A 25137-nucleotide genomic window follows, 5' to 3' on the forward strand; every position below is an offset into this window, starting at 1 on the left:
GATTTCTACCAGCATCAATTCATGAGAATCCCCAGGCTAGTATACTGGTTGAACTTATTTCTTTTGTATACATCGCACAGCTAGCGCTACTGTGGGCCAGGTTTTAACTTTCCACTGCAAAAAGGATCCTTTATAGCTATTAAATAATCCTGGGGTCTGTGAACATATTCTGTTTTCTAGGCTTAAAAAAAAAAACTAAGAAAGCATCTGGATATACTCCAAAAGCTGTAACAACACCTCTGTACATGTTACATTATGTATATATGGGGGGGAGGGAGGAAATTTCATAAAAGTGTATAAAATGTTGCATGATGAGATGAAAAACTATCCCTCTAGAAAACAAACCATCTGCTAGTCCAATTGTGAGAGATTTGGGACAAATATTTATTCAGTGGCACCTAGTAAAATTGCAAGGGTTACATCATAAAATAAACTCTTATTACATATACAGTTGCACCCATGTTCTTCTATCACAATGTCACCATTGCTCTCTTCTACTGTGGAGAAAACTCTGATCTATATCTATCTGTCTCTATCTATCTGTCTCTATCTATCTATCTATTTATTCAATGGTCCCTTGTACTATCTATCTGGTACTAAGTCCTCCATCCTCTCAGTTGGATCTTATGGGCAGTTTTTCTTGTCCTAAAGCACAGAAGGCAAGAGTGAGAAAGCACATTATTTTAAACATTGATTTTTGCGTTCCCCTATTGGATAGGAGTCATGGAGGTATTTGTGCAGTGGTGCAAGGGCAATTCTATGGCTTGGAGGGCAAAAATGATGGAGAATTGGAAGTGTCCAAATTAAAAGGAAAAGAGAGAAATGCATAGAAAAGAAGACATCAGTGGTTGTTTAGGGCAAGGACTCTGGTGTTAGGAGTCATCTGCATCTCATTACAATTGTAGAGAAGCATAAATGGAATGGTAATACCATGCTTGTATCTGTATCTGCAGATTTTCCAAAGGAGCTTAATTAGCCACTGTTGGATAAAGATATGGAACTAGATAGATCATTGTTTTGGTCCATCAACATTTTTATTATGTTATTTTGTCAAGTTTTCAATGTTTCCAATCTCAGTATAGATTTTCAGATTTGTCCCTTTTAGTAATGGTTGAGCAAGGAAGGATGAAAATACTGTTGTTTTAGTAGTATGAGCTACACAGTCTTCAATTAACCCCTAAGCTGTTTCTGATAGACGTGACTGTGAACTTTGTGTCGTTTTGTCCCCTTTACAACTCTGAATATGTTAAGCACCTTCAATATTGTGAAATCGAATTTGGGTCAGTCACCAGGATCAGAAATTTATTCAACTGGGCTGTACTGTGAGTTGTGCTTATGTGGTGCCTTCCTACTGGCTGATTGGTGTGTTGATGCCTGGTGATTGGCTGTCATTTCCTTGTTCTGTCAAGCCCTCGGCTCCTAAGTATTTAATAAGCTGGTGATCTTCAGCACTTCTGTTAACTGACAAGCCTGGGCCCATTTCCCTGGCTATAATCATTTCCCTGGCTATAAACAGAATAGTCCTAAGCAGTGGTGGGATTCAAAAAAATTTACTACCGGTTCTGTGGGCATGGCTTGGTAGGCATGGCATGGCTTGCTGGGCATTGCATGGTGGGTGTGGCAGGGGAAGGATACTGCAAAATCCCCTTCCCTCAACACCCCACTAACCTACTTTCAAGCTCTGTTCTCCTGTGCAGGGCAACAAAAGAAGACCCAGCCAATCAGGTGGGACTCAGGAGGCAGAGTATAGATGGGGCAAGACTAGTCAGAGGTGGTGCTACTCAAAATTTCCACTACCAGTTCTCCAGAACTGGTCAGAACTTGCTGAATACCACCTCTGGTCCAATAAAAATAAAAAAAATAAAAGTTTCCTGAGGATGGGTTCCAGCATGAGTCCGAAAACTCAGAAGAGTAAATCTCTGGTCCTGGTGACCGACCCAAATTTGATCTCGCATCATTATCCTGGGACACATGTATTCACCTTCATTCATGACCTTCAATATTTTCTAGACAAAAACACCAGTTTAGAATTGCTCTTCATTGTCTACTTCTGAAGATGTAAGATTAGAAAGATAAATCAGACAAATAGATTTGCAGGAAAGCAAGACTGGGGTATTTTTTTTTTGTTCTGTTTTAATTTTAAAAGAGTTATTTGCTTCAGAAAGAAATCAGGAACAGGCAATTTGCCTGTGGGGGGAAAAGCCTCCTCCACAAATATGATCTTGCTATATTTCATTCACCCATGTTTTCCATCATTCACAGTGTACAAAATGCAATCAGAAGCCTGTTGCATTTTCATTAGGAACATATTACAGTTTTTCATTATTTTTCAGGGCATAAAAGTGTACCTAATATGGTGCTGGGCAGAGAATTCAGTTCCCAAGTCAGCCCCAAAAAATTTACTAGCTATATAGATGTCTATGTGTGATAAATTGCCAGGACAAAAGGGAATGGTCCATTTTAGTTTCCAGTAATAGTTATAGCTTTATTGTCGTGTTTTTATTTTTCCTCTTTCATATGGCCAGAAAACTTAGATTATGCAAAATCAGAATATATTATGAATAAATTATGCATATTTGCTTCAACTCAATAATGTATATGAGTAAAGAAATTCAGATTCCTTTGAACCACAGAATTCAAATTATGTAGATGAAGAGGTTTGTTGTTGTAGTTTAGGTCTGAACACATGAAGTTCAGGAAATCTAAACTATATTCATATAGGCTTCCCCCATCACCGCCACATTTCTATATCAAAGCAACTGCAAAACCTGAAATAAAGCTGTAGAGGAAGAAACAGAAAAAGAGGGGGAAAGGGGGAGGGAAATCCATGGTATCTCATTTTATTCTTATCACATTACCTGTCTCACTCCTGGTTAAGCATCCTATTTGAAAATAGCAAGAACATCTGGCCAGTCACGTTAGAGAAATATTTTATCTATCCCAGAGCATTTGGATACTGTTGTACAAGAGATCCTGCAAGCAACTAGGACATTTGAGGAGTTTTTACTTTCTTTTGTGCAGAAGTAACAATATATTTCTCATTATACAATTTGACAGAGCGCTCATTCTCTGTAAAGAGTATCATTGTTATATTATCAATTATATTGATAATTTGATCAATATATCAATATATCAATTATATTGATAGTTTATTATATTGATAAGTTGATTAATACAACCTATACAGCCACTATTCTGGATAGCACAGAGGATTAAAAACCAAAAAACCTAGAGACCAATTGGTCTACTGGTTAAGGCACCAGGCTAGAAAATAGGAGATGGTGAGTTTTAGTCCCACCTTAGGCATGAAAGCCGGCAGTCATTCTCTCTCAGAAGTGACCAGCAGAAGCATAGATAGTGAGGGTATTGTTAAGCCCCATGTAGCTGCTAACCCAACAAGAATGAGAACCATATGGAATTCACAAAGGTATATCTAAATTTGAAACTTGTAAAAGTGATTTCCCAGATGGACTTATAGCAAGCCAGTTAAGGCAGCATCTCCTTGAAACACTTACTTCCTGTAGCCTCACATCTGGGTTAGTCTACTCACACCCACTGATCCTATTTGCTTGCTTCTCATATTCTCTCATCAGTGAGCACCCTAGGCCTATTGCTGGAAATCATGGTCTCTCTAGTCAACCTGAGCATGGAGGTCACCTGTCTCTTCCTGAGAAAGACGATGGATTTTACACCACATTCAAATGAAATGGACCAAAACAGGTAACACCCTTGCTCTGTTCACACATTCTGCATATTTTGCGGATCTTATTCATGAAATAAAGGGGCGGGGAAAGGATGTATTTGGATGACTCACTGGTGAATATTAAGATGCCAAGATAAAGCCATGAACAGTTAATCCCCTTCCATTGATTAAAATGGGAAGGACAAAAAAAAAAAAAACCTGTTCCTTACCTCCCTGCCTAGAATTAGATGAGACAAATGGATTTGCCAACATTGCCTCAGCCTCCTCTGGCTGTAAATGAACTGTATGAATGCTCTGTATATGTTTAAAATACAGCTAAACAAGGGAATGTGCAAATTACAGCTTTCCTAGCAGTTCAAATGGCTCTGGCTCATTTATTTATGAGAAGGATCCTACTTTCCCGGAGACACTACATTGTAGAAGGAGAATATACAAATAGTTGTGTGCATGTATACTAACCATACAGGAAGGTCCTGACCAGACTGAGCTAGCGTGTCTCAGCTGGATCATAACTGTAGATAAGAGTATGAATTTTATGTGAGATTCAAAGAATGAAACCCTACTTGTAAAACCATGCTGGCAAGCCTTTTAGATGTCTAAGAGAAACTAAGTAGGAAGATATTTACTAAGCGGCTGTAGCCCCAAATAGCCAATCCTTGCACAAAACTTTCACTCCAGGGTGTCTCAATCTTAAATCGAGTTCATCTGTGGCTCAGAACAACTAGAATGGTTTTAAAAGTAGAACTTAAGCCAAAGAGCCACTGCTGATGGATTTAGCAAGAGTTCAAAGATATTAACTTCTATATAAAAATACAACAGAAGGTATGAATATTAAAATCTAATCAAGAAATTAATTAAAATATGTTTCTGTGCATAGATTGTAATTTCCAAATTTTCCAAATGTGGTATGACCACAAAATCGAGGAAGTTATTGAAAATAAGGATATTAACATTTATGGGATTTTTAATACAAAGAGATTGAAAAGAAAAAAAGGAATGCCTATAGGTATGGCAAAATCCGAAAATAGCAGCAATGGGGAAAAAGAATTTCCTCAGAAAAAGAAATATGTAAAATGTACAGCTAAAGTAAAAAATAATGCATTATGGAAAAGATCTTGCAAAGATATCCCCCATAGTTGTTGTCAAATTAGGTGAAATAGCAACAGATTAAACACATTTTTGCAAGATTTAATTATTTTGGCTATATCAGCTGAAGTTTATGAAGAAAAACACTTCATTGGGCACATGTTGTATCTTACGACATTACTTGGATCATTCCTAGGATTCTGGTGAAAACATGAATTTCTAACTAACACAATTCAAGATGTGATCTTTTTGTTTGTTCTTTCCACTGGGTTAGACCCATGACGTCATATAAAGCAGAGGTCTCCAAACTTGGCAACTTTAAGACTTGTGGACTTCAACTCTCAGAATTCTCCAGCCAGCTATTGCTGGAGAATTCTGGGAGTTGAAGTCCACAAGTCTTAAAGTTGCCAAGTTTGGGGACCCCTGATATAAAGGGTAACAAGTTGTTGCATAGAGGAAGGGCCTAGCCTGGCTTGATACCAGGACACCGAAGGACATCTGCATGTTTTCATATTTCTTTTGTCTTCCATTGAAACCAAATTGTGCTTTCAAATGAACAACACATTTAACTTGAAAGAAAATCATAAGAAGTTTGTTTTAGGGTGTGCCTTTTCATCCATACTGTGTATCTGTTTTGTGTATGAGTCTCTTTTTGTTTAAGAAATATAAGTTGCTTAATTTTATGATGTTCTAACATTTTATTCAAAGGATTAGATTACATGCACAAATCTCATTTAATTGCAGTGTTATCTCTGCGATCAACATTTAGGAAGATGTCCTGAACTAGTGAAGTTGGCTGTTCTTGACTGATATTCTATTCCTATAATGCATAATTTGAGAATCAAGAAATATCTGACACCTGAAATTTAAGCACATCTGAGAATATATCTTCTTTCTACGCAAAAACAATTGTAAGTGAAAGATAAATGTTGCTCAATAAAGCCATGAATCTGAAAAATGGGAAGAATCCCATTATGATGTTAACTTCACTGAGGAAGCAGACTATGTTTCAGAATAAAATTTAAAAAAATTGTCTCCTCTCTTAAAAACTACTAATAAGGCTTCACTTTTATTTTTGTTTGGTTTCTCCTCTGCAAGTTTTGAAATAAATTTTAATTAAGTCTTTTAAATAACTTTTGAAAATGCAGAGAATGCTAGGATTGTAAAAGCATTTACTTCTTGCTGCTTTCTGAAGTTGTAATCCATTGCATTCTCCCACCCAAAAGTAGGTGTACATACATGCACGCATACATATGAATCCATAAAAAAATCCTGAGAAACCCCTCATTCAAGAAACTCTCTCTCAATACCTGTCTTATTTGTATAACTTTCCCTAATATGTATATTTTGTGTGCCTTTTGTGTACAATTTTATTTATTTATTTATTTTATTTATTTGATTTGTCAATCGCTTACAAGATAATAGGTATAAGTATATACATAGTTATGAATACATAAAATGAGTACATATAAGAAAAATAAAAGAAACAATAGGACAGGGACGGTAGGCACGTTGGTGCGCTTATGCACACCCCCTACAGACCTGTTAGGAAAGGGGTGAGGTCAATAGTAGACAGTCTAAGATTAAAGTTTTTGGGGTTTGGGAAGAAACCACAGAGTCAGGTAGAGTATTCCGGACATTGACCACTCTGTTGCTGAAGTTGTATTTCCTACAATCAAGTTTGGTGCGGTTAACCTTGAGTTTGTATCTATTGTGTGCTCTTGTGTTGTTGAAGCTGAAGTATCCATTGACAGGTAAGCCACTGCAATGTATGATTTTATATACCATTTATATAGATCAGACCGAAGATGGCGTAATTCAAGGTTTTCTAGGTCTAGAATTTCAAGTCTGGTGGCATAAGGTATTCTACAACGAGTAGAGGAGTGGAGAACTCTTCTTGTGAAATATTTCTGGACTTTCTCAACTGTGCTAATATCAGATACATAATGTGGGTTCCAAACTGATGAGCTGTATTCGAGTATTGGTCTAGCAAATGTTTTGTATGCTCTAGTTAGTAGTGTGATATTACCAGAGAAAAAGCTATGTAAGATTAGGTTAACAACTCTTAATGCCTTTTGGCTATGTAGTTACAGTGGGCTCTAGCACTTAGATCATTAGAGATGAGTATTCCAAGGTCCTTTACAGAGCTTGGATCATCAACAAGGTCTTGACTATTCAGCTTGTATTTTATTTTCTGATTTTTTTTTGCCAATATGTAAGACAGAGCATTTATTTGTTGAGATTTGAAGTTGCCATTTGTTTGACCATTCTGATACATAGTCAAGAGCTTTTTGAAGGGTAGTAGTATTGTCTGTGGTATTGAACAGCTTTACATCATCAGCGAAGAGAACGCAGTTGCTCTTAATATGATCACAGAGGTCATTTATGTAGAGTATGAAGAGAGTTGGTCCTAGAACACTGCCTTGGGGGACACCACTATTGACAGGTACAGAATTTGATAGGACACTCCCAATTTTGACCATTTGTTGTCTGTTTGACAGGAATGCTTCTATCCAGTTATGCAGTTGTCCAGAGATACCATAAGATTTTAGTTTTAGGAGTAGTTTGTCGTGTACCACTGAATCAAAGGCTTTACAGAAGTCTATGTAGATTGCATCTATTTCTTTGCCCTGATCGAATTGTGTAGTCCATATGTTTTTGCAGTGTAAGAGTTGCAGATTACAGGATAGTTTTTTTCCTAAACCAAATTGTTTATTGGAGAGTAGTTGTTTGTCTCAAAGTGGAGGATAATGGATTGGTTAATAATTGCTTCCATGACTTTACAGGTGACGCAGCATAAGGAGATTGGACTGGGGTCTCCCTTTTTGAAGATGGAGATGACCGTGGCTTGTGACCATAGGTTAGGCAAGGAGCTGGACCTGAAAGAGTTTTCAAAGATTATGCTTAGAGGTTCTGCTATGGCAATGGATAGCTTTTTAAAGAAGTAGTCACATATTCCATCCGATAGTTTGAATTTAATTTACGGAATACAAACTAAAGAACCCTTTTCCAACAGTGACCGCAATATGATTGACTTTTGTCTCAACATACGGCCACACAAAAATCATCACAATGACGTAATCCCCAATTATAACTTCAAAAAAGGCAACTATGATTTTATAGACAACGATCTCTCATCCCTTGATTGGCAATCTCTATTCACTGGATGCAATACTGTTGAAGACCATTACAACATATTTTTACTTGAAGTCAAAAGAATCATCAAACTATATGTACCAACAACAACTCCCCCCAAAAAAAAAAAACAGATTACCCATAACAATAAGGAAACTTCAATCCAAAAAGAGATCACTCTGGCGGAAAAACAAATCTGGTCACGTTGCCAATTTCAAAAGCCGATACAAAAATTTATGCCACCAGATAAAGACTGAATGCACCAATTATCACATTAAACAAGAAGAAAACCTTCTACGCACCAATTCCACCCGCGCTTTTTACAATTTTGTAAACAACAAACTAAAAGACTCAAGATCCATCCCACCCCTGATAGGACCTAATGGTAAAGACTGCAACGATGACACCATTAAAGCCAACATCTTTAACGCATTCTTTGGCTCAGTATTTGTAAACAGCAATGGATCATGCCCAGTATTTCCTAGCCGAGCCACAGAAAACTACAATGATCTAATACATGTCGATTTTACAGAAGATTGTTGAAAAAGCACTACGCAATCTAAAACCATCTTTATCTATTGTTTTAATTTATGCATTAGCTATTTTTGTATGATTTTTCTTTGCTCACAAGGCTTTAGCAAAGAAACTACTTCGAGCATGTTAAAGAATGGTCCAAATGAATGATATAGTTACTGGTGTGAGGAGCGAAGCTGTGTCATGGATCACCCTTTGTTTGAAAAGAAACAGAGTTATTTAGTATTTCTATCTTCACTCATATGCATCCAAGAAAGTGCGTGCACAAATATACACGCAAAGAAACAAAAAAGGGTGTTCTGTTCTTTCAAATATTATTCCTGTTTGTGTAATTGTAGTGCAAAATCATTCCAAATTTTACAATGAAACAAAAGTCTGGCCCATTTTATTTCGTCATCATACAATCCTGGAGGAACACACCCTCCAAGAAGCTCTCCCTTGATACCAATGTTCCTGCTATGTTTTTATGAGTAATATTCCCTCCGCTCCTCCCCTTCCTCCTCCATGTATGATGTAAATACCAATTGTTCCTGTCAATCATTAAAAGGTACTTTGGTGTAGAGGTGAAGGCACCAGACTAGAAACCGGGAGAACGGGAGTTCTAGTCCCACCTCAGATACAAAGCCAGTTGGGTGACCTTGAGCCAGTCACTCTCTCTTGGCCCTAGGAAGAAAGCAATGGTAAACCACTTCCAAAAACCCTCACCAAAAAGCTACAGGGTTTAATCCAGGCCATAGATGTCAAACTCGATCGCGTCATGTGATATATCATGACGTATTGCGACTTTTTTGCCTTTGCGTAGCTGGGGTGGGCATGGCCTGTGCGTGACACACTCAAGGGCCAGTAGTTTGACAAGCCTGGTCCAGGCAGTCACTCGGAGTCATCACTGAGAGTCATCATTGACTTGGAGGCACACACACAACTCAACATATGTAAAATTTTGTACATACACTTATGCAAAAGTAACATACCAACCTGCTTAAAGAGGGAATTCTTTATTTTGTGTATATTACCTGCACTAATATATGACTGTAAAACTTGCACATTAATGCAGAAGCATGGAGCAGTTGATACTTAATATAGCATGATGGGAATAGAAAAGAAATGTATGGATCTGCCAAGAAACAGAACTATAGAATATGGCATAGTGAAGTGAGTATCTACACAGAAAAGGCAATGGGCAGACACAATAAATGAATGAATACTGGAAAAAAAACATATTTGATCAGATACCTATCAATCTTTCAAAAAAACCAGAAAATGCCCAAATAAATGTTGGGTAGAGGATATACTCAATTCAAAGGTGTGAACTGAAAAATGATTAGTGGTGTGTCAATTAGCTGAAGAGGTCTTCATCCTTAGGTACATGGAGTTCGGCTGAGACTGATTGATTAATTATGTGTGTCTGTGTTTTGTACACATGACAACATTTAAAAGAACTTTTAAAACTTGGTTCTTCTCCCAGGACCTGGATTAGACTTAGTGATGGATTCTGTGAATTTTATTATTTTTTAGAATTACAGGTAGTCCCCAACTTACAACAATTCATTTAGTGACTGTTCAAAGTTATGATGGCACTGGAAAAAGTGACTTATGACCGTTGTTCACAGTTACGACCTATGCAGCATGTGATCAAAATTCAGACGCTTGGCAATTGGTTCATATTTATGACCATTTCTGTGTCCTAAGGTCATGTGATCGACTTTTATAACCTTCTGACATGAAAAATCAATGGGGAAACCAGATTCACTTTATAACCAAATTACTAACATATCAACCGCAGGGATTCGCTTAACAACTGTGGCAAGAAAAGTCATAAAATGGGGCAAAATTCACTTAACAAATGTCTCACTTAACAACAGACAATTTGGGCTCCATTGTGGTCGTAAGTCAAGAGCTACCTGTAAAGTATTCATTTTTTTTCTGGATGCCTGTGGTTCTATTTATAACCCTTTGAGTAATGATTTCATTATTGTACATTGGACAGAGTTGGTTTGGAATTGGACGTCCTTATGTTGATAAAGTATGCTAGATTAGATCCACAATAAAATCTGTGTCTGTAGAAAAGAGAATGCTCTGCTTTAAGTAGTTAAAATAGCTCAAGATAATGTTCAGTTTCATCCTCTGTGAACTGGGAATGAAATGAAGCAACATCAGGAGGACATGATATTTAAAAATGGTTACCGAGTCCCAAGGAAAGTTTGAGCCACAGTTAGGGGACCATGAGGATGATCCCTGAGCTTTTGGTCAAATTAAGTCCTAAATTACCATTACGTCAAAAAAATGAATGGATATTAAACTCCCAGCTGACCAATGAGTCAGTACTGTTCCCAAGCTGTACAATTGGATGGCTCAGACAGACTACAAATTGTTACATTTGTTGTTTACAAAACTTGGCAAACTCTACCCTGGAAGGTTAAATTAAACTGCATGCTTAGTGCAAGCTAAGACTTGCCATAGGTCAACGTATTAAAAAAAATCAAATGAGCAAAAAACACATACTTTTCTACAAAAATTGGGATTTGGGTGAGAGATGAATAATCACCATATCTCATTTTCCTGTTTCAAAAAAAAAAAGATGCAAAAGATTGTTTCGTTTTGAAGGGTAAATGAAGATAACATGGGCTGTAGTAAATTGAAGATTTTGAACATTTGTTTTGAACATTTGTTTCCCAGTTTGTCTTGCTCTTCTGATTTGGCAAGATTGTGGGAAATAATAAGTTTTGCCTTCCTGGAGAATAGCACAGCAGCTTAGAGAGGGCAGATCTGATGCTCTGCCTGTCTCCCTTGGTTAGATTACCTCACTGACCACTTTTATCACTGCTGCATTCATCTTGGTGTCTGCTTCTTCAAAAGAATCTAGAGTTCACTGTCTATTCTAGGAAAGGTGGGGGAAGAGGAAGGGGATAGAGGTGGAGCAGGGGGTCAGACAGAATGATGGTTTCCATGGTTTCAGCCTTCACTCTTTCTTGGTGATCCTTTCTGCAGCTAATTCATCCAGCCTAGATCCCATTCATTGACATTCACTTTTCCTAAGAAGACAAAAGCCCACCTTATGACACGTTAAATCTTTCACTAGTCGAGGTCAATGGAGTTCAACCTACTTATACCAGAAGTAATTTTGGCCAGAGCGGGCATATCTCTCACCAGATTCAGTTTTCAGTGTATATGTTATTTGATTTTGGTTTTCTTGTCTCTTCATGCATTATACTGACTTGGCTTGGCACAAATGGCCTAACAGAGTGGTCAATGTCTGGAATACACTACCTGATTCTGTGGTTTCTTCCCCAAACACCAAAAACTTTAACCTTAGACTGTCTACTGTTGACTTCACTTGATTCCTAAGAGGTCTGTAAGGGGAGTGCATAAGCGCACCAATGTGCCTATCATCCGGGGGCGGGATTCAAATTTTTTAACAACCGGTTTTGTGGGCGTGGCTTAGGTGGTGGGCATGGCTTGGTGGGCATGTGACTGGGTGGGCGTGGCCAACTCAATATCACTCACATCGAGGCACGCATCTCTTCGCCTGGCCTCTCATGACTGTGGGGATGCTGCAACAGTCGTAAGTGTGAAAAATGGTCATGTCACTTTTTTCAGTGCCATTGTAACTTTGAATGGTCACTCCACACAAGCAAAGTACCAGCAAAGGAGGGGGAAAAAACTCCAGAGAAGTTCCTGAGACAGGAAGTCTAGTCCTGCCAAGAATGTAATAAGGGTTAACGGAGAGGCAGTTTCTGTAAGCAACACCAGAATGTTTCCTTCCTGCCTTCCTTACAGGATTAGGCCAGTAATTTCTTCTCACAACCGGTTCTCCGAACTGCTTAGAATGTTAACAACCGGTTCTAGTGAATAGGTGAGAACTGGTACAATCCCACCCCTGCTACCATCCCTGTCCTAAGGTTCCCTTTTATTCATATCCATTTCATGTATTCATAATCATGTTTATACTTATATCTGTTATCTAATACATGCTTGACAAAATAAATGAATAAAATAAAAATAAATAAATTAAAGAGAAATCAATCCACTTCTTCCTTCTATTTGACATATTTTTTGTCTCACACATTCCTCTTACCTCATGCCTCTTCAGCCAGAGCTGGACTAGGGCCAGCTCTTTCACTGAGCTGAGTAAACCCACCACATCAGGAAAGCAAGTTGCTAAAAGTTATGAAGGGGAGACCAATCCCAATAAGGCTTCCTTTCCTATTGTTTTGTATTAGAAAATAGTGGATGAAGAACTACCATAAATAGTCAACTTACTGGAGTTTAAAATTGATCATGCCCATTCCCTTTTCTAATGCAGTCCTACATATCACTGGAAAGCCAGGTGTGGCCTTTCACCTGAAAAAAAATCACACATTTCCCTAAAATAATGCCAATCTATTGACTTCTGTACATCAAAAACAGGTAGTCCTTGACTTAGGACCACAATTGAGCCCAACCTTTTTGTTGCTAAGTGAGATATTTGTTAAGTGAATTTTGCCCCATTTTACAACCTTTCTTGCCACAGTTGTTAAGTGAATCACTGTAGTTGTTAAGTTAGTGACATAGCTGTTAAGTGAATCTGGCTTCTCTCCTGACCTGGCTTATCAGAACATCGCAAAAGGTGATCACATGATCCCTGGACATTGCATCCATCATAAATATGCATCCATCATAAATATGTTGCCAAGTGTCTGAATTTTGATCACCTGTTCTGACCCAAGACTTGTTCAAATTAAACAAACACAAACTGTGTGTAAAAGCAAACCTTCTTTAATGTGGAGCTGGGAATTCTTTTCATTCCCAGCCAAGAGTCATTTAAACCTAATTGTCTGAGATAAAAGCAAGCCTTTCAAGGTTGTGAAAGGCTGCAAAGAACAGAATCTAATTACTGATAAATATCCACCGACAGAAGTTTCAAAAACAAACCGGAGTTAGCAGAGGCTTCAACAAGGACTCAGAGTCTAAAGAACTTCTTTGCTTCCTGCAAAGAGCACATCCCTGAGGGCTGGTTTTTATCCCTTATGGGAAGGGCCATCACCTTCCAGCCTTACTCCTGAGTTGTCCTTGCCGCTTCAGCTGCTCTCCTTCGAGCAGCCCTGGGCACATTTTGAACTGGGCACAGGCTCCCCGGGATCCTCTGCTTCACTGCTGCCAGACTCCAAAAGCTCCGAAAGCAGCACCCCACTCTCCGATAGTCCAGGCCCCATCCCTGCATCGGATGCAGGCCCCTCATCCAAGTGCTCAACAACCTCCCTGACTGGTACCCTTTCGTCCTTGCTGTCAGAGACTTCTGCCGTCCGCACCTGCTGCTGGTGAACCACAACATCACCTGACCAGGGAGACAATCTTGTCACTTTTTTCAGCATCTTGTAACTTTGAATGGTCACTGAACAAACTGCTGTAAGTCAAGCACTACCTATAGAACATCCATTTTCTCTTTTTGCTTTAAACAACCACATATTGGGACAATGCTACTTCAATCTATTTGAGGCAATTGATTTATCTTTCTATCTGTTTCCTAGACCAGACATCTTCTGCAAACTATTTCCTACATTTACATCCTTCCTATTTTGTAAGAAAACTGCATCTGCTGTATCATCAGTTAGTATGAGTATCCCCTAAAAGAACAGGTGTCAAACTTGCCACATCGTGTTGCCGTCACGTGATGTTTTATGATTTTCCCATTCGTGGAGCTGCCCTAAAAGAACAGGTGTCATCAAAAATACTGACTTCTAATCTAGGAAATTCCAAGGTAACATTTAGCGCTCAATATTATGATCTGGTAAATTTAGGATCAAACTCTTTCAAGAGTCCTTCACTATAATCTAAATATATATAATATGTCTTATTTTGAACTGAAGTCCCCAAAATTGAATGAACTTTGATATTTATCTGTTTTGATTTAGTCCCACTGGATATGATGCTGTGTTATTCCAGCTCTTCAACTGCTTTGCTTTCCCTCTGTAAAAACCTAAAAAGATCTCTATTTGGGAAAAAAAAAATTCTAGGCCAGCACTGATCACACTGTGACTGACTAAAAGATGAACACTGGAATCCAACAAGCAAGACATGAAAATTACCTTCTAATCGTGTTGGTGCCCTTTCCTGCAGCTTTTCCACTACTCAATGTCTTTTTTTTTAAGATTCAATAATCAGAATTTATGCATTTGTTCTATTTATTTAAAAGGTTTATATGCTGCTCTAGGCAAATCCAACTCTGAATGGTTTACCCAGCATATTTATACTCCTGAAGTTAAGTAGTCTAAAGTCTAAAACACAAATAATGATTTAATACAAAGTACAGCATCAAAAATGTGTATGGTGCTATTAAACTCCATATTGCAGGCAGAAGCACTCCAGAATGTTCTCACTTTCATGCCTTATTAGAAAGCCAGGTTTCATAAACAATATTCCTGATGTTAATATACCACTACATTGTAAGTACTTTATAAAATGCTTATTGAAGGGTATTTTTATTTTATTTCCCTTAAACAGTAATTCCTAACATTGATTTCCCTTTCTCAGAGAAGCTACAGTGAAATTTTCATGAAGCCATCTAATACGAATCCAATATTGTTTATATAAAATTGCAGAAGCAGAGATGTCTTTAAATGTACATCATGCTCTATTTGCTGATCTCAATCTTGACAATTGCTCCATTTGGAAAGATGTGTTGATGATATAACCTAGTTTGGGTAATGAAACGTCTGTAAGAAAACAACTAAACCTAGAGAACACTAGGATCTTCATTTCAACTCTGAGTTACAAATATTCTCCTCTATTGCAAAGATTCTTTTGGAGTATTCTGCAATCTGTTTCTCATTTTACCAAACTAAATAGTTTGATGCCATCAAGTTGTCTTGCCTTGCTCCCTCATTGTCCAACCCTAAGTCCAAGTTCAAGCCTTGGACTTAGCCTAGTAATTTTTGGTGTGTCTCACTTTGTTCTTCGCTTTACTGACATAACTTTGTCACAGGGTTGTTGAAACTGAATACATAGCATCTAGTTTGTCACTTCATCTAAATGTTTTTTGACACTGTCAGAAGGGACTAGAAATGTGGTGAGACAAGGTTTACCTTTGCAGATTCCATGAGGGTAATTCTTCAGCAAGACTTGTTCTTCTAGAATCTTCTTCATGGGTCACAGCTTTCAGCCACTTCTAAAAGACCAAGTATAGTATGGCTCTCAGTGTGGAAAAATTGCACATTACTATTCTAGATGTTTGATGGTTTTCTCTTTAGTAATACTTTCTACTAATCAATCCAGAACTGATGTTGAACTAACTGACCTATGATTCTTGGTTACCATCCTTTGATCCCTCTTTAAAAATGACCATTTCCAGACATCAAGGGTGGATGATAGTTTAAGGGAGAAGTTACATATTTTCCTTAGAAAGTCAGCAACCTCACATTTGAAGTGTTCAAGTAATTTTGAGTGTGTTATGTCTGGATTGGGTGATTCAGCACCCTAGGTTATGCAAATTAAATGATGGGGGATAACTCATTCACCAATTTCTGACTCCTACTAACCTAGGCAATACCCCAATTTCTTCCTCTTCTAACTATTTTCTTCTATTCTTTGGATCAGACTAATATTAGTGAATTAATCTGAATTACATCAGGAAAAGTATTCAAGTTCACTAAGGATCCATTTTTAAGTATTTAACTAATTACCCATTGCATTTTTAAATTATTCATTGAATATGAATAATTTCTGTTCCTTGGCTTTTTAAAAAGTCGAATGATTCTTGCATAGCTAGTATTCAATTACTTTTTACTTAAGCATGCAAAATTGATAGAATAATTGTGGGATATATATTGAATAGTACCTCATGAAATTATCTATCTATCATCTATCTATCTATCTATCTATCTATCTATCTATCTATCTATCTATCTATCTATCTATCTATCTATCTATCTATCTATCTACTGTACCTCCAGTTGGGGTAGTGAGTATGCTGGCTGGAGAATTCTGGGAGTTGAAGTCCACAAGTCTTAAAGTTGCCAAGTTTGGGGACCCCTGGGTTAGGGCATGAGGCTAGAAACTGGGAAACTGTGAGTTCTAGTCCCATCTTGGGCATGAAGCCAGCTGGATGACCTTGATCAGTAGTTTCTTCTACCTTTAAATATGAATGGGATATGAATGGGATTATTTAATCAGATGAAAATCTGGCGGTAGAAATATAGTAATGGTCTCAAAGCTAAATGAGCAGCATTAGTATAAAGTGCCTTTTTTATATCGGATTTGAGAACCTCAGCTATATTCACAAATATGCTGATACTGACCACAACTTTAGGGAAACCCCAAAACACCATGTCCCTGTGGCAACCCCCATGTCTAGATTCATTGCTTCCCAAAACTCCTAAATCAAAGCAACAATTCAAGATATGGCTTTAGAGCATATAGAACATTTTTGTGTGTATGTCTTGAGGTATATAGCTGGATTAGTAATTGTTCCTATCCCAACCAGGGGCTAATTGCTCCAGTTATGAAAATATTATTGTCTGCTATCCATGGCTCCAAGGCAATTCGTGGAAGAGATGACCACCTCTTGCCTCCCTCCACAGCATCTGATATGATTCACTCATGCTGCAGTAGATGACCGCCTTATTCATAATGCAGAGAGAGAGAGAGAGAGAGAGAAAAGCAGACTCTTCTAGACCTTGTATACGTGCTTTGACTCAGGCCATTTCCACACATATTCCAAGTCCTCAGAAACATTTTTGGCATGACCCAGCATGTGTTCTCACAACTAGCTTCCACACAACTGTCAAGGGCTGACCAGCACTTCCTATAGCTGACTTAAAACCTAAATTGCAGTATTAGTGCAAAAAGGTGGAAGCGGGGAGAATGGATAGATGGGGTCTGAAGTTTGGAGGACTTTTTTTTCCTTTTGCATGTTATCTTCCTTTATTTCTTCCTTTTTCTTTTTAGTTTGTATTAATGTTTACTTGGGTTTTTAAAACTTTCAAATACACAGGTAGTCCTCAACTTACAACAATTCATTTAGTCACTGTTCGAAGTTACAATGGTACTGACAAAAGTGTCCTTATGATTGTTTTTCACGCTTATGACTTTTGAAGCATCGCCATGGTCAGGTGATCAAAATTCAGATGCTTGGCAACTGACTCATATTTATGATGTGTCCCAGGGTCATGTCATCGCTTTTGTGCAACCTTCTGACAAGCAAAATCAATGGGGAAACAAGAGTCACTTATCAACTGTGTTCCTAACTTAACATCTGCCGTGATTCACTTAACAAAGGTCATAAAATGAAATAAAACTCATTTAACAAATGTTTCACTTAGCAACAGAAATTTCGGGCTCAATTGAGGCCGTAAGTTTAGGACTATCTGTATATCCCTAAACTTCAGTATCTACCAATGTTGTTCACCCATCCTTGATATTGTGTCATTGAGTTTGCCTCACCAGCTGCAGAAGGAGAGAGCCAGGGTAGCTAAGAGGTGGGGCAAGGCATCAGTTCTGACCAATGGGAAACCTGGCCTCTTGGAAGGTCTAACATTCATTCTGCAAACCACCTTCACAACTTTTCTGCTGAAAAGCACCAATGTCATAAGACACAAGGGCACAGTGCCAATCTCAGATTGGCACAAATTGAACATATGGAAAGGCCTTTTTTTCCTTCTTCTCTCAGGAACTGTATTACTCTATGGCATTACTGGAAAAATGCTGACAAACAATCACGCTTTCCGGTTTCTACCATTCTCTCTTCTTTAGCACAAGTTCTGACCTTCCTGCTGTGTTTTGCGTGTTGCAGTTAAAAAGTCACCAGGTTTCTTCCCATGCATCATGACATAATTTTCATGCTCAGAGGACAAGTAAGAATTACAGTATAAATGATTTGCACCAAGAAAATTGGCACCTTTGGGCAATTTTTCTTTTCTCATAGAAAGCCACCACAACGCTATAATCTTGTGTTGCTTTTATTTCATATCCATCTTGAATTAGCATAGAGCTATTCCGCTTTTCTATTTAAAATTGCTCTTAACAACACAGTAAAGCCCATTACTTTACCTTTAAAAAGGCACTCAGGAATGCCACTTACCTTCCCACAACCAGCTGTGCCCTAGGCTGGTGAATTATAAGCCACAGATTCTACAACAGAGAGGGAGTTAGGAAACTTGTAACATTTCTGAAGACCAGTTAAGTTATTTGCTTACCATTGATTACATTGGGTAATCAGCAAAGGGAGCAGCTCTGGATTGTGGAAATGGGATGCTTTCTGACCACAGGTTCATCTCCTCATGCTTTTCTTCCTTTCCCATTCAAGGAGATATGGAAAGATTAAAAAAAGGATCTGGGTAGCACAAGCTCCATGATTACAGGCAGCACAGATGTTCTTTGTAAACTTGTGGCCTTAGTGGTTCTTAAATAATTCCTAAAGCATAACCATTCCTAAAAGAATATCTGGTGATGATCCCAGTTTAGAGACTGGCCACAAAATTGAAAATGCAGGAAATAGGATCCATTCCACCCTCTATCAAAGGCATTTTTTTTCTGGTGCATTTGGTTTTCTGAATAAAAAAGGGTCTCTTTTTATGACATCTAATGGATTCCTTGTTTATTTATTTTTTTATTCAATAATATTTGTATGGTTGCCCATTTCACAGCAGTCTGACGCTGGGTAGCATGCAACAGTTTTGAAAAAGAAAACCAATAAATATATAAAAACAGTCATTATTAACAATTATTGAAAACGACACAAACTATTTAAAAAGCACAAAAGCAAGAGAGGATGATGTTTATTTCCATACAATTGGTGTGTAATAATAGCAGAACCTCTGGTTCAATTGATGATAAATCCCTAGGATTGGATGTGCTAGTCTAACACATGATTGCACTGAGAATCTCCAGCAAGATGTGAGCTAAAGCAGGGGTCCCCAACCACCGATCCGCGGACCGGTACCAGGTAGAAAGCTCACCGGAAGCACGTTTTCATCAAAAAAGATGGCGGCGCTAACGCTTCCGGTGAGCTTTTCCGGTAGAAAGCTCACCAGAAGCACGTTTTCATAAAAAAGATGGCGGCGCCCAGCTGATGCCGGTGCCGGGCCGCGGCACCCAGCTGATGCGGTGCCGGGCCGCGGCATAAAAAAGATTGGGGATCACTGAGCTAAAGGGCACTGGAGCTGTCACCAACAATGCAAGGGCTTGAGTGCTGAAAGGTTTAACTTTTGCAAAAAACAAAAAAACCTCACTAGAAAAAAATAAATCACTTTTTCCCTGCATTGGCCAAAGATGCACCTATTCAGTCTGATGGGTAACTCTTAAAAGCATAGAAAAATCTGTTGGAAAAGGAGAGAACACAGGATGAGCACCTCTATAGAGATCACAGATCACTGATGTAACCTTTTAACATAAATAGCTACCTAGCCAGGAAGAGCCCCAAGCAATTTCTTATCTCCTACTTCAAATCAGTGCCCAACAATGCAAATATTTTCTGAACAAATACATTTGCACAAGAAAGAGCTGCAAAGACCTTGTAGCATGGAAGAAAAATACCCCACAGAGGAAAAAGGCACAGTAGATGCAAGAACTACAGAACAGAGAGACTTTTTAAACTTGAAGCATTATTTCTTTGAGAGCAGAAAGCAATGGGAAAGGAAGAAAAGGTGCCTGAGAAGATAGCTGTAAAAATGTAAGCTTTCTTTGCAACTATTATGAAAGAATCTCAACTTTCATTAAAACAAAAATATAGTAATTCTTTTTCAATGCAGTGCAAGGCTATGCAAAACCAATGGTTAAATAACTGCAGTAATGACAGTTCATAACCCACATCTGTAATTGTCTGCTTAGGAAATGTTGTGATGGGGGAAAGGGGCGTTGCTGTGTTTAGTGACATTGGAAGGTCTCTCTTCTTTGTCTGATAATCTCTTATGTAAATGTATCAGCTGTAGTTTGGGGTTTTATCATGTGTATTATTACCATACTATATGTTTTAAATTGTCAGTGAGCAACTTGATGACAAAATCAATCAAATTTGCTACAAGCTAGGGTTAAAACAATAAAGATAGCTACAATGACCGCCTGCCTCCAGTTGTCATGTCATCTTAGCAAACACTTGTAACCTCTTTGGAGAAGTTTTAACCCAGGCTTTTTATCCAACATGCAGCTGGAAAGTCTCAATACGGCATACCCAATTTACATCATGGTTTGGAACCGAATGTGCAGGCTTAGGGTTTTGGATGTAAAGTCCTGTTTCTAAGAACCATTTGGCAGGGAGTTAACCTTGAATTGATTGAAGTAAAAGTGGCTTTAAAGCCTGAGAATAATTGAATTTATTTAAGAAGACTGGAATTTGTTTTAAGTCGTTTTAAAAAAGAACTTCTGCTCTTCATGTTTCCATACATGTGTGGTTTAATAGTTAGCATATTTGGACTGCAGCTGAAGGAAATCCATGTTCAAGGTTATATTCAAACATGGAAGCTCCCTTTTGGCAAGTCCTCCACTTCTCAAGCCAGCATCCCTTTCAAGATTATTATGCCAATGAAACTGAAGATAACTGGGTATCTGGAGAAAAAGTGAAATATAAATCTAATGAATGAATAAAATATGCCACTTAAAAGGGGAATATTTTGGAGGGGGGAAGAGATCCACAAGAGGGTAAAATTTGGTAGAGGGAGATGGAATTAAAAAGTCTAATGTTTATGATTTTTTAATGTTTTAATTTACAGGAAAAAATTACCAAGTAGCTATAAAAATTCGATTTTTTTTAATAATTTAGTTAGCTGATTTGATTGAGTTAATAAGTTTAGGATTAAAATTGTGAATGTTTGTATTTCCAGAAATCAATTACTGACATATTGTACTTGGAAGAAATCTTGGCAGCTTATTATGAAACTATCAGAATATACAGTGCCAAGAAAATGTCCAATTTATAATTTATAATTTATCTGAGATTAGTCCAAAAAGATGAGTCAAAGTATCTTGGGCAGCAACTGAACAGTTGGGGGAAGGGAGGCTGTGTGTGTGAGAGAGAGGGGGGAGGGAGGGAGGGAGGGAGGAAGAGTCTTTATGAACTTTGGAATATATCATTACACATTTCAAAAAGGAAGCATTTTGGAGATTTCTAGATGGCCTGGGCATGGCCCACAATTGCCCTCAGAAACAATTATACCAACCCTGGAATTGGCATGCTTCATTTCCCTCCCACTGTGTATCAACATAAGGAAAGAATTTAAGAAGAGAAAAAGGGTCTTCTATTGAACAAGAAGAAAAATGCTTATCTCTATTTCTCCCCAACCCTCCCTCCCAACAGTGCAAGTTTAGACAGTTCTGGATATTTGTAAGTCTCCTGGATGGGAATTTACCAATCCAAAAACAGAGCTGGTCTGTCTATTACCATGCTTTCAACTTTGTTTACCCAGCTCACCTTCTGTGTGATTTGGAGATAAAAGAGAACATATTGTATGAACATGTCTCACCTTGGATCAAGGTATCCAGGTTACCTTGAATGTAGACAAAACATAGGACTGCCTTGTATCTGTCATTGGGCTAATCTGCACATCCTTCTAATTGCAGTTTGAGGATGCTGCCTTATTAACCATTTTTAAAATTAATATCCTCATGACGCAGCCTTCCTCTCAGCTCCAGTCCATACAGGGGAGAATGATTTTTGGATAGTCTTCTCACCTGCTGGTGATGTTTGGGAGGGAAGCTAATTGCAGAGGAATCTACCAATTATTTCCCTGAACTGGTCCTGCATCAAAACCTTAAGGTCAACACCTTTCCCTGGGCTGATTACTGAGGCAGAATTGAAATTGGCAATGGGACAGTGCAAAATACGCCAATATACTTTTCTGCCTTCTCAATGAGTGGGGGGAAAGCACTTTAATGCAGCTGTCATGAAGAGGAATAATCAGTCCATTAACCCAGCATCTGTAATTAAGCTGTGTGAAAACTGGCAAGAGAGATTAATCATGCATCATGGCTTGGGTGCTAGATTATAAAAGACAAACCATTCTTGCCCCCACAGTTCCATATACTTACTTCTAAAGATTTTATGGATATCAGAATGTGGAGGGGGAGAGTTGGATTACTATTTCTAGAAATCTGAAAAGTTGACACTCTGGACAATTTTTGACCATAGACAGTGCTAACAGTGCCATTATTATGTCTGCAAGCACAATTTCTGAACACTTAAATCATTTTTCTCTTTCAAGAAATATACTTGGTTTTGCATTTGCTATACATTATACGCTGGTACCCACTTTTGTTTAATGTGTTTCATGCGACCAATGTATCATTTTCTGAAAGTTATTACGGGAACCAGACTGGATACTTAATAGAATGGTCTGATTGCAGTGGTGCTTATAATTAATATGCAATACACCAGAGTGGGATTGTTGTGTATGTATTGTAGATGCATTTTGTATTTGATAAAGCCTGGGAAAATCATGCTGGTTTCCTGCAACAAATCCCTCCGATAGTTAATTTTTAAATGGTTACAATTTTGTGATCACTGGGTCTCAAAAGCAGGAATTCCTGGAAAGTAATTGGCTTTGTCAGTCAGTGGAGTGTACTCAGCCTTGATCTCCTCAATTACTGCATGCATGCACCTTCTCCCATACTGACATCTCCCTAAAAGAGAAACTGTTTCGCTCAATGAGTTCAGTTCCAAAACCACAACTCTTCTGTGGTCTAATCGGCTGCCTGGGAGAATGGAGAATGCTTGCAAAATAACATCAGATGATCTTTGGCTATAAATTCAACATTCTTTGTGACCACACAAGCAGCAAGTGAAAGTTGTAATCCCAAACCTTCATACTAGGATCAACAGTCCTAGATAAGATAGTTCTCTCCTTCTTTCCTCAACATTTGTGCTTCGTCCTATTCCTGCATTCTTTAGTCAGGCTCAAGACACGCTGCTCAATACAATTTGTGATGAAAGTTTTCATTAAATTCTGTTCTGCTCCAGCCAGGCCTCACACACACACACACACACACACACACACACACACACACACACACACATATACATTTGAGACATTGATATATCCATTTACTTCTAACAATGTGGCAAGTTTTAAAAGGATTTCAAAGAAGCATTCTAGCTTGGAATTGCTGAATATCTGTTAGGAAATCGAATTGCAGCAACAGTGGCCTGAATCAGCGTAATATGTTTTTATTACTAATGTGACTTTTTATCAATTAATGACAGGTGTTTCATTATCCAAATAATAACATAATGATGACCTTACATAGTTGGGTAATGAAACATCTACAAACAAACAGCCAAACTCAGAGGCTACCAAGAATTCTACTGTTCAATGCTGAGCTATAGATGTTCTCTTCTAATGGTTTATCAATGTCAAGATGCTTTAATAAGTATTATTACTGGGCTTACTAAATGGAAATTACTAAGCAGAATATAGATTGCAAAGTACTAGTTCATCATACCCTTGGCTATCAGCCACCCATTTCAAGCAATTGTAAGAGCCAATTTAATTTTGGGACATCTTTGCATATGGAGCTTAGTAGAATTTGTATTAAATCGTTTTGCAAAATGAACACAGCCCTTGTATTGAACTTATTGCTTATTTGCAATTTAAATGGATCCTCCCCAGATGTAGGAATAGTAACATAAACGATAAGATTCAAATATAATCTAAGTGCCCTCCAACCACTCATTACATGTGGGATTTTTAATAGAGATCAAGAAATACTGGTTTCTGTGAATAAGCGCTATTTAGAGAACATACTGAGAAGTGTGTATTTTTGTCACAAAAATTCAAGAGAGATTAATTCATATTAGAACTGATACAGAGAAGAACACGGATTAAAAGGGTGCTTCATATGTAACTTATAGGGAAGGAAGAATATAATAGCAATTAACAAATACATTAAACTACATTAATGCAGAAGAAAAATTCAAGCCATTTAAGTTCAAGATTCCTTTGTAGATAAAAAAAAAATCTGTACCTACAAATACTATAGAAAGTTAATAAATGTAGAATTTTAGGGAACAATTCTTGTATTCAACAATTCGATAAAGTGTATGTGCTGCCTGTTTAAAATATGACCCACTGGGATCAACAAAAGTTAGCTTTCTATCCAGTGGTGGGATTCAAAAACTTTTACCACCGGTTCAGTGGGTGTGGCTTGGTGGGCGCACTTTGCGCATGTGCACACACTTTGCATGCATGCACGTGCCAAAGACACACTTTGCACAGGCACAGAGGCGTTTGCGCAGGCACAGAGGCATTCCAACTCACCTCCTGCAAGCCTGCACTCTCCCAGTCGCTTCAGCAGCTGCCGCACAGCACTCTTCCGTGCCGCGCAAAGCAGCTGCGCTTCAAATTCAGAGGATAAAGGTGAGTATGGGAGCCCAGGCGGGCAGGTGGGCCTAATAGTAGAGCAGCAGAGAGAACCAGTTCAATCTCTGCTGCTCATCGCCGCTATCGGCTTGGCAGAACCGGGCTGAACTGGTAGCATACCACCACTGCTTCTATCACTGTTCACCCTTCACATGTTATCATAATTTAGCCCATTCTTTAAGGCTACAGGAAAGGCTCTAATTTGTAATGAAATGTTCAGTTGTGCTCAAATAATTCAACAGAGTAGCTTCAGTATATTCTTAGATGGATGAGATTCATTCATGTTTGATGGAATTCTATCTCTTGCTTAGGTGAGTTTAGGAGTAGTTCTCCCAGGAAAGTCTTGTTTCATCTGCT

This window comes from Notechis scutatus, chromosome 1 (assembly GCF_049901735.1).
Source record: "Notechis scutatus isolate UNSWTSFEM ecotype Mainland chromosome 1, rNotScu1.2, whole genome shotgun sequence".
Lineage (NCBI taxonomy): Eukaryota > Metazoa > Chordata > Lepidosauria > Squamata > Elapidae > Notechis > Notechis scutatus.